The following is an 18,138-nucleotide window of genomic DNA, read 5'->3' as shown; positions in this document are numbered from 1 at the left end:
CTAAGTTTCATGAAGCACTCCAAAAAAAATTATAATCCTTAACAATCTGCTGGATTTTCTGAGCTGTGTTAATTTCTCCTTTTTCATCTCTAGTTTTATTAATTTGTTTTTTCTCCCTTTTCATTTTAGTTATTTTGACTAAGGGCTTCTCAATTTTCTTTCTTTTCAAAGAACAAGAATTCCTTTTTTTTTTTTTTTTTTTTTAGTCAGTCCTTCATATTGTGTTTTTTTTTATACTTCATTTATCTTGGCTCTGATCTTTTTTCCTTCCTTATACTGGTTTTGGAATAAGTTTATTCTTCTTATAAAAGGACCTTGAGATACATGATTAGATTGTGTATTTGGGATCTTTCTGATTTTCTTTTCTTTTTTTTTTTTTTTTAATTTATTTTTTTACGTTTACATAGGGTAATGATGTTTATTTTTTTCCCTTCCCCCCCACCCCTCCCACCCTTTTCCCTTTATACAGTCCTTCTTTCCTTCATTCTTACCGCTCTCCTTAGCCTAACTCTAAACCTAACCCTAAACCTAATGCTAACCCCTCCCACCCCCATTATATGTCCTCATCCGCTTATCAGCGAGATCATTCGTCCTTTAGTTTTTTGAGATTGGCTTATCTCACTTAGCATGATATTCTCCAATTTCGACCATTTGCCTACAAATGCCATAATTTTATCATTCTTCATTGCGGAGTAATATTCCATTGTATAAATATGCCACAGTTTCTTTATCCATTCATCAACTGAAGGACATCTAGGTTGGTTCCACAATCTGGCTATGGTGAATTGAGCAGCAATGAACATTGATGTGGCTGTATCTCTGTAGTATGCTGATTTTAAGTCCTTTGGGTATAGACCAAGGAGTGGGATAGCTGGGTCAAATGGTGTTTCCTGATTTTCTTATGCAGGTACACAGCTACAAAGCTTTCTCTGAGAACTTCCTTCATTGTGTACCAGAGGTACTTGTATGTTGTATCACTATTCTTATTTGAGTCTAAGAATATTTTAATTTCTTCATTTGCTTTCTTTTATTACCTATTCATCATTCAATCAAGTGTTATTCAATCTCCATATGTTTGTACAGTGTCTGTACAGTTTGGTTGTCTTGATTTCTGATTTCATTCCATTATTTTCTGATGAGCTGCAAGGAATTACATCAATTGTTTTGTATTTGCTAAGAGTTGCTTTGTGGTCTAAATATCTATTTTTGAGAAGGTTCTATGAGTTTCTGAGACAATAATGTGTTCAGCTATTGTTGGATGAAATATTCTATAGATGTCTGTTAGGTCCATTTGATTTATAATACTTTTCAGGTTCAAAACTCTTTACTGAGTTTATCTCAGGATGACATATCTAATGGTGAGAGAGATGTGTTGAGATCACCCAATATTATTGTACTGGGGTCTATCTGGGGCTTCTAGCTGAGCAGTGTAACTTTTATGTAATTAGTGCACCCACGTTTTGGGGACAAATTATTATTTTTATATAATCTTATTGGATTTTGTCCTTTACTAATATGAAAGGAACTTCTTTGTCTCTTCTGATTAATGTTGATGTGAAGTATGCTTTGTCAGATATGAGAATAGTTACTACTCCTTGTTTGCAGGATCAATTCTCATGGTATATCAATTTCCATTCTTTCAATTTCATCTTGTGGTTGTCTTAGTCTATAAGGTATGTCTCTTGCAAACAACATAGAATTGGATCTTATTTTTTAATTCATTATGCCAGCCTCTGTATTTTAATTGGAGAGTTGAAACCATTTACATTCAATATTAATTTAGAAAGCTGTTTATTAATTCCTGCCATTTTGATTTCTTTATTATGTTTAATTTGATCCTGTTTCTCATTTTCTCAGCTACTCTTCATATGAAACTTGTTCCTTTGTGAGCTCTGAGATTTGTTTTTTATTTCTTCTGTATGCAGTATTTCTTTAAGTAAGTTCTATAGTGCAGGTTCAGTAGTCATAGTTCTTTTAGTTTCTGCTTATTTGGGATGTTTTTATTTTATCTTTAATTTTGAATGAGAATTTTGCTGGACAGAGCAGTCTTAGTTGACTGGTATTTTCTTTTAGAACCTGGAAGACATTGTTCCAAGTCCCCCTGGCTTGTTGAGTTTGTGCTGAAAAATCAGAAGTGATTCTAATTGACTTGGCTCTAAATGTGACTAGATGTTTTTCTCTTGAGGCTTTTAGAATTTTATTCTTGTTCTGTATGTTATGCATTTTAATTATAATGTGTCATGGAGAGGATCTTTTTTGATCTTGTCCACTTTGGGCTCTGAATGTATGTATCCGGATGTCCATCTCATTCTGAAGGTTTGGAAAATTTTCTTCTGTTACTGTTTCCCTGAAGAGGTTATCCATTCCATTAGCCTGCATCTCACAACCTTCCTCAATTTCAAGGATTCTTAAATTTGATCTCTTAATGCTGTCCCAGAGTTCTTGTATATTCTGAACATGGTTATTTATTTTCTTTTCTATAATGCTGTTTGAATGTTCAAAGCTGGCCATTTTGTCTTCCAGCTCTGAGATTCTGTCTTCAGCATGATCTACTTTATTAGACTTTCAACTATTAGAGAGAGACTTTCTACTTTATTAGAGAGACTTGATTTATTGTGTCTTTCACTTCCAAGATTTCTGTTTGGTTCTTTTGCAATATTTCTATCTCCTTATTCACTTTCTCATTTACATTCTGTATTGACTTCCTTAGTTCATTCATTTTTCTGTATTCTCTTGGAATTCATTGATCACTTTTATAATCATTCTTTTGAATTCCTCATCTAATATTTCATCAATTTCAATATCTTTGGGATCAGTTACTGGTAAATTATGAACTTTAAAAGGTTGTTTTTTCATAATACTTATATTCCTGTGTAGGTTTTATGCATTTATTGGGAGAGATTTTCCTTCTACTCTTATCTATGAACCTTTTGAGGGCACTGTCTTCACTTGCCAAAGTGTCCTACAGTGATATATATTGAAAACCCCTCCATCCACAGTCTTTGTGTTAATTATCTCTGTTTTTGTCGTAATAGTGGATGTCCATGTGTGGGACCTGGGGACTCAGTCCTAGTCATTTCTACTTGGGGCCTGTTGACTAGTTTGTTTTTGTCTCTTCTATTTTTTTGTATTAAAGTATAGATGAAGACTGAGTATCATTAATTTGTATGTGGAGCAATGTGTGCTGTCATTTGGTTAAGTTTAGTTCAGCAGAAGAATTTCTACCCTGTGACTTGTAGTGTCTCTGAAGCTTTCCAGCACCTCACAGAATAGGGGAAAACAAACAATAGCAATAACCAATGCAAACAATATACAGCATTAAAATATATACCTGGTTCACACTATGACAGCTACAGTGTTCATAGTCATAAAGAAAAGAAATGTAGGGTTTAGCAATTGCCAATAGCAAAAACAATAAGTAACTATGAACTATATCTGGCATTAAAGCCAACAACAGGTATCAACTATGTTATCAACAACAGTAATAAGTGCAATAACATTAATGGTGGGGCAGGAGTTATATAAACCAATTAGTTCTAAAAGATATTAATAATTTTGTTAATTAAGAGAACAGAAAATGTGATAGGAAAATAGGAAAGAATTTACAATTTCAAAAAGGAAACAGAGAGAATGCAGAAGAGATGAGCATGTGATGGTTATGAAGCAGAAGGAGAAAAATAGAAGTAACAAGCGAGAGTGAAAGAGAGGAAATAGAATTTGACTGTTAGCAGAATAAAAGAGAGAAAGAAGCACAAGAGAAACAGACAAATGAAAAACAATACAAAACCAAACCAAAGTATACTAATCAAAGTCCCTAACTCTCAAAAGACAAGGTAAGGAAAAATAACTACATTTAAATATGCTAAAAATGAGTAAAAGAAACAAATATGTATATATGTTCATGAATCACTAAGCACAGCAAAAACACATATGAAAACAAAAAGATTCTTAAAGAAAAGTTAAGAAATAGTTTCTGTAAGGAATCCCACGAAAACCATGCTGGACATGGGAAATTGTATAAGGGAGTTTATTAAGCAAACAGAGTCTCCCCACAGGGTAAGAGAGAAAATGAGAGGAAAAGAAAGAGAAAGAAAAAGGGCGTGCGCAAGAAAGAGTGTGAAAAGCAAGGAGGAGAAAGTAAGCAAGTGTGTAGGAAAGAAAAGCAAGAAAAAAGGTGGTGGGGTAGCTACCATGAAGCAGTTGGATTCCACTGGGCTAATAGGGGACCAATAATGGAGAAGGATACTTGCAAGCTGACTGATGAACCAATAGCTAGCTAGGATGTTCACAGACTGACAGTAGTTGGGAGGCGGGGAAATGGCTGCAAAGGAAAGGGCAGGGAGAGCAGCTTTGTACATTACAGTTTCCACTCGGGTAGTCAAAATATTCAGTGAGAATAGATGGGCACTGTCTATGTCCTACCATCTTTCTGTTTCTTTTTGGGATATGTACTGAGAGTGAGAGCAAAGGATAGAAGGGTTTTTAATTTCGTCCTCATTTTGTATTATTGCTCACTAAGTTACCAGACTGAAGCTGGTTCAAATAAGTCTCAACTTCTTTTCTCCCCAGTGTGAAGGATGGGATGACTATCAGTTGGAGTTTTGTCTGCACAGACCAGATGGATGCACTCCTGGGTGGGGCCTTGCAAAGTTTGATTAACCAAGTTTCAAGAGGTGGGGCTTAGGTCTAATCAGACCTCAGAGGCTTTGCTGGGTGGTTTCTTCTTTAGAGAGATTTAATCAACACTCTCCTAAGGCCTGGCAATTGCTGGTCACTGCTGGGAGTCTGGATCTCAGGAGTCTTCTAAGGTTCTACTCATGGGGCAAGGGAGCCAATCTTTCACTCCCTCTGCTGTTCATGAGCACAGACTTTCCAGGCTTCCCAGGCTTAGTCCCTGAGTGTATTCGTACACCTCTGTTGAGATTCCTGACTCACTCCAGCTGGTCATGTGATCTTCCAGACTAAAAGGAGGAAGTGAATTGGGCTCTCCTTTCCATTTCCAACTTGAATTCCCTTGAGTAAACTATTCTCTGTGCCTGTTTTGTTCCCGTTCTGCTAGGTACACCCTAAGTTACACAGAAGATGTTTGCTCAGATCTCCCAGCTCCAACAACAACAGCAGCAACTGCAGTGTGGCCACCTGAAGGTGGCTGTACCTCAGCTCTCTGAGGCCAGTTGGGAAACACAGGGCACTTTTTAAGCACCAGTGCACAGTTCAGCTTCTGGGTAAGCTAAGGGCAGGCTGCTTTTATGATCTCAGGTTTTTCTGTACTAAATCTGTGCATTGTGTTTCTCTGTGTTCCCCCTCCCTCTGTGCTAAACATATTCCTTAACAGAGTTATGTTTTTTTTAAGCTTCTAATGGTTTCATTTTTTTATTTTATTTTTTTGTGGCTCTAGAAATTAACCTAGTTCATTGCACATGGTAAGCAAGAGCTAATCCACTGATCTACATCCTCAGTTCTATTTTCAAAAACTTTTAAATGTTCATTTAATGACTGTTTAAATCTGATTAATAGCTCTGGTTAAATGAATGAGTAGTATTTTATAAATATGTTTACTATATTATTGATGTAACTATTCCAGTGATTTTATAACTGTTTGGTAGTTCTGGTATAACATTGGCATTCAGGATTGTTGTCTTGAAATGCTGCATATATTGAAGGTTAAAAAACTGTCTTGACAATTGCTGAACTCTCATCAAAATTCTAACCATGGGTGTTTAAAATCTTCCAATCAGTTTCTTGGGAAAGACTCTATCAGGTACTCTTCTTTTTTTTTTTTCTCACTTTTTCTCTGGGTTGAGTTCTTTTTCACCAATTTTTTACAGGCTACATTTTGGTTCATTGTACACAAATGGGATACATCATTTTATTTCTATGATTGTACGGACCTTTAGATTACAAAGAGGGAAATGAGAGGGAGGGGGGTATGAAAAATGGTGAAATGAGATAAACATCATTATCAGGTACTCTTAAGTACAATTTTCTAATAAAACTAAATTCCTTTTACAAACAAATTGGATTTTCTTTGATTATCTTTGATATGAATGGATCTAGTTGTAAAAACTAATATTTGGTTCAAAACTATTATACAAAGTGGATTAGATTTTGCTTTTGTTGGTTTTATTTTGTATTTTCCTTTTTAAATTTTGTAGACACTGCCTGTTCAAACCTTGCTGAAGTACAACTCCTAACAAACTAATGTCACCCCAGGGTTTTCAGATGATACCCTTCCCCATGTGAAAGTTGTCAGAATCAAAATGGAGATACTTGTGTGAACACTACAAAGAAAGTAAATAAATCCCAGAGGTTGTGAGGCAAAGTTTCTTCCACATGATTGCCTGATAGTAACTATCACAAAAGATTCTACCAGAATCACAAGACTGCGCAGAGATCCAAGTGTAAGTGCAATAACAGATAATAAAAGACATATGAGTGGATGAGATGCAGGGAAATAGGTAAAAATAGTAGTTCTTTCTGATAAAAGTTGTAATGAGTAGAAGATTTCAAATTTGAACCAGTACCTACTGAAAGAACATGGTGGGTGATGTAGTCAACCTTTATGGATCCTTTTTTTATTATTTTTATTTAGTTTTTAATTTTTTGCAGACTGCATTTTGATTCATTGTACACAAATGAGGTACATCATTTCATTTCTGTGGTTGTACACAATGTAGATTCATACCATTCGTGTAATCATACAAGTACATAGGGCAATGATGTCTGTCTCATTCCACCATTTTTCATACCCCCCTCCCTCTTATTTTCTTCTACATATTCTAAAGTTCCCCCATTATTCTCTCATTCTCCCTTTTTGAATATAATCTTATTTGCCTTTGTTTGTCCCCATGTGGCACCTCCATTTTCAGCACACAAAAGTATCAGGACTTAAGGGCAATCAACCAGATTATGGAAGACCTCTACTCAGTGGTACCCAGTCTTGATAACATCATCTACCACTCTTTCTGGAGATCAAAGTTCTGAATCTCAATTTTTTTTTTTTTTTTGCATACTCTTGAGTCCTGACTGCCAGGAGCTCTTTACTTGTGAACTGGAGGATTGGGAAACTAGAGCAATATGGCTAGACTATCTTCCCTCAGGGTTTTCAGAATGCACCCACTGTTTTAGGCAAAATTTTAGAGAGAAATTTAAGAGATCTCCAATTGAAAAAGGGAGTTCCATGGAGTTTGAGAACAATCATCATGAATGCCTCAGAGGTAAGCAAGCAAACGAGCAGAAATTTTACTGAGAAGGAAGGTGAGAGAAAGAATTAGAAGTCCCTGGTGTATTGCATCTGGGAGAGGCAAGAGTGCCCTTTAAGTCTTACAGCATTGTTTCTTCTAAAGGCATGGAAGGACAGGTTGATAAGGTCCTCTTGATAGCTTACTGATATTTCAATTGTCCTGTACATGGCGAGTGAGGGCTAGATTATGGATTATGCAGTCACTTTCCACGAGATGGAAATTTACATCCTTTCTGAAAAAGAAGAACTGTTTTATAACATGTCAGGCATGTAAAAATGGCTGTTCTCCTTTTTGCCCTCTTTCAGACACTTATGCTCCCTTTTCTATCTCAAGAGTAAGTCCCAAGAAAGTTCATACCAAAACATGATTCTGAATATAAATTTCTTAGCCAAGTGAGGGATAAAGTCTCCAAGAAAAAAAGACCAGATCTCTCAACCATTGTTAATTTCAGGGATTTTAAGCTGCCTTAGGGGCAAGAGAGTCTGCTCCCTGACAGTAGAGAGGCACGGGTGAGACTAACAGTGCCACTACCAGGATACAATGGCATGGATCCCTGCAGATGCCAAGGTTTTGTTACATTCATGTCCCCAACTTTGCAATAATAGCCACTTTTCCTCTATGAAGCTCCTAAAGCCTCTCTCAGTTTGCCTAGCAAATGCCAAAATGCCTTCTAAGTTACAGAAAACCAGCATTGCTTCTGCTTTAGGTCTTCTGGACTTTAGAAAGCCCTTTGGCCTGTTTGTCCATTTAGACAAGGAGTCAATCTTGGCATGTTAACTCCAAATTCAGATAATAAGTGAAGACTTTAACATTTCTCAGAATAGTTGAATACAGTCTCTAAGGATGCCTATATGCCTTAGAGTGGTAGCAGCCCTTGTGATTTGCCACAAGAAGCAGAGAAGTTGACCCTGGGCCAGTCTATCACTGTACATACTCCCAAATGTTTACTTTTCTTATATGAACAAAAGTGGGGTTTTGACTTACCTGGAGAGTCTAGGCAACTATCAAACTATATTACTTGTCATGGAGCGAGTTGGTGGGTGAGTCAGGTCGCCTGCATCGTAGAGTTAGCAGGCGGGCACCCAACCCACCTGCCTTGTGGAGCTAGGTGGCGGGCAGCCTACTCACCCAACCACCAGGCCAAAGACAGACGCCATCACTGAGCAACCCCGCCCGACCACCATGCTGAGAGCAAGCTGGCAAACGAGCCTGCCAGCCTGCATCGCGGAGCTAGCCAGAGGTTTCTTTATAGGCTTGTGCAGGCATTTTGAATTATTCCTGAGGGTGTGGCCTTCATCCCTGGAAGGGCAGTTCCCTAACTGAGACACCCACAGGAGGCTAGAGGACTTTTGACAGGACCCAGGAGTTAAGGAGGTATTGAGAGACTTGGGATCAACTCAGAGCCACCGGGTGAGTCTCTCCCATGGGTCGGGCTCCCTGGATGGGGCAGTAGTCCTGAAACACAGGGAACTTCGTGGAGTAGAGTGGACCAGTGAGACTCCCCTGCTGGAGCCGAGAACCCAGTCAACCGGGAGCATTGCAGAAGAGAGCCGCACAGCGAGAGGCTTCCACGCAGAGTGAGGGTCCAAGGCCCAGGTGGTACCTTCAGTCCCCAGGGAATGTAGCGGAGGAGGGCCACTCAGTGAGGGAATCCCTCGCAGGGCCAGGCTCCCCAGCCCAGGTGGTAGGTCAGGACCCCTGGGAACATCGCAAAGGAGGACTTCCCAGTCCAGGTGGTAGTTTTGGACCGAAGGGAACTTCTGAGAGGAGAGCTGCCCAGCGAAACTTCCCCACCAGATGAGTCTTTCCCACTAGGTGAGGCTTTCCCACAGGGACAGTAGAACCAGAGACACAGACCCAGATCAGACGTGCCCCAGTCTGCAGTCTAGTCCCCCTTTGGCTGACCATCAGTCAACAAGTGGAGATGCCTCTGCCCACTGACAGGGAATATAACACACCTGAAGGCCACCACCCCTAGAGGGGCAGCTTCCTAGTGGAGCACCACATTATCAAGTTCCTCCAAGACTTCAGGCTACTGAAGGCTAAGAGGTGAGTTATTGGAAATCTACGGAGACAATATTAGTCAATAGAGGAAATCTGCAATATCCCAGAGTTTCACTACTAGAGGGGTAGATACCTGAGCAATATGAGAAAACAAGGGAAGAAAATGTCCCAAACAAACCTAGATGGTATAGTAATAAAATCCAATGACAGCATGGCAGAAGAAATGTCAGAAAAGGAGTTCTGAATGTACATAATTAAAATGATCAAGGAAGCAAATGAAGAGATGAAAGAGCAAACGCAGGCATTGAATGATGGCACAAATATACAGTTAAAAGAGCAAATACAGGAAGCAAAAGATCATTTCAATAAAGAGTTAGAGATATTGAAAAAAAACAAACAGAAATCCTTGAAATGAAGGAAACAGTAAACCAAATTAAAAACTCCATAGAAAGCATAACCAATAGGATAGAACACCTGGAAGACAGAACCTCAGATATCGAAGACAAAATATTTAATCTTGAAAATAAAGTTGAACAAACAGAGAAGATGGTAAGAAATCATGAACAGAATCTACAAAAACTGTGGGATATCATGAAAAGACCAAATTTAAGAATTATTGGGATTGAGGAAGTCTTAGAGAAACAAACCAAAGGAATGAACAATATATTCAATGAAATAATATCAGACAATTTCCCAAACCTGAAGAATGAAATGGAAAATCAAGTTCAAGAGGCTTATAGGACTCCAAATACACAAAATTACAATAGACCCACACCAAGGCACATTATAATGAAAATACCTAACATACAAAATAAAGACAGAATTTTAAAGGCCGCAAGAGAAAAGAATCAAATTACATTCAGGGGGAAACCAATATGGATATCAGCAGATTTTTCAATCCAGACCCTAAACGCTAGAAGGGCCTGAACATTTTTCAAGCTCTGAAAGAAAATGGATGCCAACCAAGAATCTTATACCCAGCAAAACTTACCTTCAGATTTGATGACGAGATAAAATCCTTCCATGATAAACAAAAGCTAAAAGAATTTACAAAAAGAAAGCCGGTGCTACAGAACATTCTCAGCAAAATATTCCATGAGGAAGAGATGAAAAACAAAGAAGCAAATCAGCAAAGGGAGGAACTATCCTAAAGGAATTGTTAAGTAAAGGAGGAACCAAGTCGTGTCAAAAAATAAATAAATAAATAAAATTTTAAAAATGAACCAAATGACTGGGAATACAAATCATACCACAATAATAACTCTGAATGTCAATGGCCTAAACTCAATATTAAAAGAAATAGACTGGCAGATTGGATTAAAAAGAAAGATCCAACAATTTGCTGCCTGCAAGAGACTCATCTCATAGAAACAGATTCCCACAGACTAAAGGTGAAAGATGGGAAAAAATATACCATGCACATGGACACAGCAAAAAAGCCAGAGCATCCATCCTCATATCAGGTAATGTGGACTTCAAGCCAAAGTTAGTCGGAAGGGATAAAGAAGCACATTTCATACTGCTTAAGGGAAGCATAAATCAGCAAGACATAGCAATCATAAATATCTATGCCCCAAACAGTGGTTAATCCATATACGTCAAACAAATCCTTCTCAATGCCAAAAACCAAATAGACCACAACACAATACTAGGTAATTTTAACACACGTCTCTCACCACTGGACAGATCCTCCAAACAAAAATTGAACAAAGAAAACATAGATCTCAATAACACAATCAATAATTTAGACTTAATGGACATTTTTAGAATATACCATCTAAAAAAGAGCGAATACACTTTCTTCTCAGCAGCACATGGATCCTTCTCTAAAATAGACCATATTTTATGCCACAAAGCTACTGTTAGCAAATACAAGAAGATAGAGATACTACCTTGTATTCTATCAGATCATAATGGATTGAAATTAGAAATAAATGACAGAGTAAAAAGCAGAAACTACTTCAACACCTGGATATTAAATAATATGCTATTGTATGATGAATGGATAACAGAAGACATCAGGAAGGAAATTAAAAAATTCTTAGAGGTAAATGAGAACAAAGAAAGAGCATATCAAAATCTCTGGGACACTATGAAAGCAGTACTTAGAGGAAAATTTATTTCATGGAGCACATTCAATAAAAGAAGAAAAAATCAACAAATAAACAACCTAACACTACAGCTCAAAGCCCTAGAAAAAGAACAGAGCAACACCAAAAGTAGTAGAAGACAGGAAATAGTTAAAATCACAGCTGAAATCAATGAAATTGAAACAAAAGTAAGAACTGAAAAAAATTGACAAAATAAATAGTTGGTTCTTTGAAAAAATAAACAAAATTGATAAACCCTTAGTCACACTAACAAACAGAAGGAGAGAGAAAACCCAAATTACTAAAATTTGGATTGAACAAGGAAACATCACGACAGACACGAGTGAAATACAAAACATAATTAGAAGCTATTTTGAAAATCTATACTCCAACAAAATAGAAAATCTCAAAGACATCAACAGGTTTCCAGAGACATATGAATTACCTAAACTGAACCAGGAGGACATACACAATTTAAATAGATCAGTTTCAAGTAGTGAAATAGAAGAATTCATCAAAAGCCTACCAACAAAGAAAAGTCCAGGACCAGATGGGTTCTCAGCCGAGTTCTACAAAACCTTTAAAGAAGAGCTCATTCCAATACTTCTCAAAGTACTTCAGGAAATAGAAGAGGAGGGAACCCTCCCAATCTCATTCTATGAAGCCATTATCACCCTGATACTTAAACCAGACAGAGACATATGGAAGAAAGAAAATTTCAGACCAATATCCTTAATGAACGTTGATGCAAAAATTCTCAACAAAATTTTAGCAAATCGCATACAAAAATATATTGCACCACTATCAAGTGGGTTTTATCCCAGGGATGCAAGGTTGGTTCAACATTTTGAAATCAATAAATGTAATTCACCATATTAACAGACTTGAAGTCAAAAATCACATGATTATTTTGATATATGCAGAAAAAGCATCCAATAAAATACAGTATCCCTTCAGGCTCAAAACACTAGAAAAAATAGGGACAGTGAGAACATTCCTTAACATTGTAAAGGTCATCTATGCTAAGCCCATGGCCAATATCATTCTAAATGGTGAAGAACTGAAAGCATTCCCCCTAAAAAGCGGAACAAGGCAGAGATGCCCTCTTTCACCACTTCTATTCAACATCGTCCTTGAACCTCTAGCCAGAGCAATTAGATCAAGGAAATTAAAGGGATAAGAATAGGAAAAGAAGAACTCAAACTATCCATATTTGCTGATGACATGATTATATATTTAAAGGAACCAGGAAATTCCACCAATAAACTTTTAGAACTCATAAGCGAATTCAGTAAAGTAGCAGGATATAAGATCAATGCTCATAAATCCAATGCATTTTCAAACATAAGTGATGAATCTTCAAAAAGAGAAGTTAGGAAAACTACCCCATTCACAATAGCTTGGAAAAAAATAAAATACTTGGGAATCAATCTCACAAAAGAGGTGAGGACCTCTTCAATGAGAACTACAGAACACTAAAGAAAGAAATTAAAGAACACCTTAGAAGATGGAAATATCTCCCATGTTCTTGGATAGGCAGAATTAATATTGTCAAAATGGCCATACTACCAAAAGTGCTATACACATTCAATGCGATTCCAATTAAAATTCCAATGATGTACCTTACAGAAATAGAGCAAGCAATCATGAAATTCATCTGGAAGAATAAGAAACCCAGAGGAGCTAAAGCAATCCTTAGTAAAAAGAGTGAAGCAGCGGGCATCGCATATACCAGAACTTCAACTATAATACAAAGCAATAGTAACAAAAACGGCATGGTATCAGCACCAAAATAGACAGGTAGATCAATGGTACAGAATAGAGGACACGGACACAAACCCAAATAAATACAATTTTCTCATACTGGACAAAGGTGCCAAAAATATGCAATGGAGAAAAGATAGCCTCTTCAACAAATGGTGCTGGGAAAACTGGAAATCCATATGCAACAGAATGAAACTAAACCCCTATCTCTCACCCTGCACAGAACTCAACTCAAAATGGATCAAGGACCTTGACCCGACCAGAGACCCTGCATCTTATAGAAGAAAAAGTAGGTCCAAATCTTCAACATGTCGGCTTAGGATCAGACTTCCCAGGACTCCCATAGCACAAGAAATAAAGGCAAGAATCAACAACTGGGATAGATTCAAACTAAAAAGTTTTCTCTCAGCAAAGGAAACTATCAGCAATGTGAAGAGAGAACCTACAGAGTGGGAGAAAATCTTTGCCACTCATACTTCAGATAGAGCACTAATGTCCAGAATATATAAAGAACTCAAAAAACTCTACACCAAGAATACAAATAACCCAATCAACAAATGGGCTAAGGAAATGGACAGACACTTCACAGAAGAAGATCTACAAGCAATCAACAGATATATGAAAAAATGTTCAACATCTCTAGTAATAAAAGAAATGCAAATCAAAACTACCCTAAGATTCCATCTCACCCCAATTAGAATGGCAATTATCAAGAACACAAGCAACAATAGGTGTTGGCGAGGATGTGGGGAAAAAGGTACACTCATACATTGCTGGTGGGGCTGCAAATTAGTGTAGCCACTCTGGAAAGCAGTGTGGAGATTCCTTAGAAAACTTGGAATGGAACTACCATTTGACCCAGCTATCCCACTCCTTGGCCTATATCCAAAGGACTTAAAATCAGCATACTACAGAGATACAGTCACAACGATGTTCATAACTGCTCAGTTCACAATAACCAGATTGTGAAACCAACCTAGATGTCCTTCAATTGATGAGTGGATAAAGAAACCTTGGTACATATTTACACAATAGAATATTACTCAGCCATAAAAAAGAATAAAATTATGGCATTTGCAGGCAAATGGATGAAATTGGAGAATATCATGCTAAGTGAGATAAGCCAATCTCAAAAAAACAAAGGATGAATGATCTCGCTGATAAGCAGACACATAATGGGGGGTGGGAGGGGGGCAAGAATGGAGGAAGGAGGGATTGTATAAAGGGATAAGAGGGGTGGGAGGGGTGGGGTGGAAGGAAAAAAATGACAGAATGAATCAAAAACTATTACCCTATGTAAATGAACAATTACACAAATGTTATACCTGTCCTTCATGTACAAACAAAATGTATCCCATTTGTTTATAATAAAAACTAATTTAAAAAAACTATATACTAAGTATTTCTAATATTATCCTGAATTCAGTATAAGTTTAAACCCAACTATCTGTTTCCCATTAATGCTAAAGTACTCATTCATGATCATATCCAGATTATTGAACAATTGTATTCCAGCATCCTGATCTAATAGACTGACCTTTGAAGAATCCAAATCTTGAGATAATTTTGAATCACAGTGTGTTAGCTTATTGTCACCATGACCAAGATACCTGGTATGAATAATTAGAGGTGGAAAAAATTATTTTGGGCTCAAGTTTTAGAGGTTAAGTCTATATTCAGAGAACTCCAATGTTTTGGGTCCAAGTGAGGTAGAACTCATGGCAGAAGGGCCTGCTGGAGGAAATTTGCTCAGATCTTAGAAGTGAGAAAACATGGAGTAAAAGAGATAGAGAGAGAGAGAGAGAGGAGAGAGAGAGAGAGATAAGAGAATGAGCAAGAGGTAGTGAGGGTGCAACCAGGGGTCAAAGTGTGATCCCCAGGGCACGTCTCCAATCACCTACTACTTCCTCCATTGGCCCCACTGACCTACTGTTATCACCCAGTAATACATTCAAATTATTAACCCTTCATAACACTGTCTACTAATTAGGTTATATCGCTCATATTCTAATAATTTCACCTCTGAACACGCCTGCATTAAGTGAGCCTTTCCAAGGACATTAAAGATCCAAACCATAAAACAAGGACAGCACAGAGCTGGGTATAGGGTGATAACCAAGAAAAAGCACTGGAAGATGTCCTTCCTCTCGGTACCTCCACACACAAGGCAGGAGCTTATAAGTGTCACAAAGGCCCCTCCATTTATCCAAAGAATAACTGCATATCAAAAAAAAAAAAAAAGCCTCAAAAAACAACATAAAACAAACAAAAGAGCACAAACTATTTTATAAATTAGATGAAAAATAAGACAAAAACTTCACTTTGTTTGGCCCTGTTTTGGGTAAGGGTATGACTCTAAGCATTGTGTCTCCTTATGTGTTCATTTTATCAATTGATTTTATCTTATTTTTTTAAAAATATTTTTAGATGTTGATAGACCTTTATTTATTAATTTACTTATATGTGGTGCTGAGAATCAAACCCAGTGCCTTATACATGCTAGGCAAGCGCTCTACCACTGAGTCATAACTCCAGCCCCTTGATTTTACCTTTAAAAGGAATTATTATTGTACTTTTATATTAAATCAAATGTAAAAAATACATTAAAATAGAGGAAGAAGAAAAAAGAATATATATATTCATGTTATTACATGCAACAAACATCTCATTATTTTCATTGATATATTTTCTACGTAGAAGTTTTCAGTATATGTTTTGGTTTTATTTATTTATTTATGTGCAGGGGAGGTTAAATCATCTATCATTTAGTTTTATCCCCAGCACTCTGATTTCTTTTAGTTATATAATTCCAAAATGCTATATACAGCCTATAATCCTGATTCTATTGTTTATGCTTTATCTCAATTTCACATTTACTTTCTCCTTTTTTAAAAACTAGATCTCTTCTTTGAACTGTTTCTGAGATTGCTATTACCACAACAGTCACTAAGAGTGTCCTAATTTTGGTTTAAAATGAAACATGAATAAATTGTATTTTTATATGAGTCTTTGAGAGTCTTTAAACTGACAGATGAATCCAGAAGAACAACTTCACATAATGCTTGGGTGCATCATGGATATATAAAGTTCTTTAAAAGTCTACAATGTACTTTTTTCAATACTCTGAAACATGATGTACCGTTCATTTTCTTATCTTTCCTTCATGCCTGAAACTTTCCTGAATGGGACAAAGAATTAATAATTCTCGGATTCAGCAATGTGACACTGTGGGTTTTCTTTGTAAACAGCAGATGGAAGAGTTTCTCCACGCAGGTGCTACTTCCTGAGGGTGGAGACCCAGGGTGAATGCTGGGATGGCGGAGCTCGCTCCCAGAGCCTGGTAACCAGCCCTTCTCGTGCACTCTGCATACTGTCTTCTAGGGTTTCCACAGTCTCCGAATGTGGCAGAGAAGTAATGATTTCAGCAGCGTGAAGACACTGAAACCATCCACAGGCACACTTTCATTCAAGCCCCCTCCCCCTTAGATTCAGTTCCTGATTTGTTTGGCCCTGGGGCACAGTCATCTAATTTGTCCCAAACTCTTTGACAAGAAACCACCTATTGCCCTTAGGATGGGTGAAGAGTGAGAGGAGAAGCCTAGGTGTCAGAGTCCCCAGTGCTCAGGGGCCAGGGGAGCAGCAGCGCCAAACCATACAGTCCACATGAGGTGTCCAGTAGCCCAGGCAGTACCCCCTGATAACAGAGCGAACTCCTGCTGTGCATTTGGAAAAGGCACCAGAGGTGGGGGTTTTGGGGTTGTCTCTTCCTGTTCAGGGACAGTCTTCATGACATGTACTCCGTGGGAGGGCGGCGGTCACAGACCACGTGGGCACAGGGCGCAGGGGCTTATCACAGTGTGTCAGGTGGCTCCATGGCTTTTGCCTTCTGCCCTGGCCCTGACCCGTGGAGCCTGACCTCAAGGGACAGGAGACCGCTGGCATTCTGACCCTGCAGTCTGAGCATTGCGCGCCGAAGTAGCTTCCACCCAGCTGCCTCACCGTCCAGCTGGCAGCCAGCAGCCCTGAACTGTGCTTCGCGCCCCCCACCTTCCCAGGCACCGCCGGTGGTGAGTGCGGGTCCCAGGGCGGCGGCGTGATAGGGGAGTCGGGTCATAGGAAGACTATGCAGCACCCCGAGGCAGTGCCCTGGGTCCGCACAGACCTCGTCCCCAGAAGGGACGAGGAAGGCAGGGGAGGCACTCTGTGCTCTGGTGAGGAGAGAGGGGCGGGAAGGAGCCAGGAGGGAAAAGCCCGGGGAGCTGGGGAAGCGCTTCAGGATTTTCACAGTGGCACAGATTCCTGGCAAAGCTGCTGTGGAAGATCGAACTGCCTCCTTTCCATCTACAGATCCATGCTTTACATCCATGGGTTTTAATACTTTGTTCTGAGTACATGCCTCCTGAGATTGGTGCCCTTGGTCACTTGAAATACAATTAAGTGAGCAAATTTGTGTGACAGGAAAGGTGGGTGGGTGAACCGAAAGGCCCTCAACACTTCGAAAAGTTTGATTAGTCCAGTCATTTCTTCTGAAGCTGACTCTTTAGAAAAGCTTTGCCTAGCACTTTCTTTGCCTTTTTTTTTTTTAATTTTAAAGTTCTTATTTTTCCTTACATTTTTGGGGTAGTATAGTTGTACATTAACGACAGGATTTGTTGTTACATTTTCATACATGCATACAATGGTAGAATATAATTTGGCCAATATAATTCTCTAGCATTTCCCTTTCCTTCCCCTCCTGGCTCCCACTGATACCTTTCCTCTATTCTATCGATCTCCCTCCCATTTCCATGAGACCACCCCACCCCTACCTTACAGTCAACATTCAGCCACTTTTTTCTTTCTTTCTTTCTTTCTTTCTTTTTTCTTTCTTTCTTTCTTTCTTTCTTTCTTTCTTTCTTTCTTTCTTTCTTTCTTTTTTTTTTTTGTGTTAGTCTTGTTGAATTCTTTACATATTAGGGATATTAATGCTCTGTCAGAAAAGTAGCTAGCAAAGATTTTCTACCATTTTGTAGCTTCTGTCTTCACATTCTTGTTTC

The 18,138-nt window shown here is 38.3% G+C and overlaps 1 pseudogene; it reads left to right on the top strand.

The window, feature by feature from the left end:
* The window catches only part of LOC124994223 (broad substrate specificity ATP-binding cassette transporter ABCG2-like), a 107,715-nt pseudogene that overhangs the window by 43,567 nt on the left and 46,010 nt on the right, over positions 1-18,138 (top strand).

The sequence above is a fragment of the Sciurus carolinensis genome, chromosome 10 (genome assembly GCF_902686445.1).
Source record: "Sciurus carolinensis chromosome 10, mSciCar1.2, whole genome shotgun sequence".
Lineage (NCBI taxonomy): Eukaryota > Metazoa > Chordata > Mammalia > Rodentia > Sciuridae > Sciurus > Sciurus carolinensis.
Note: the sequence above shows the minus strand (reverse complement) of the source record. Positions and strands in the feature narration are given on the sequence as shown.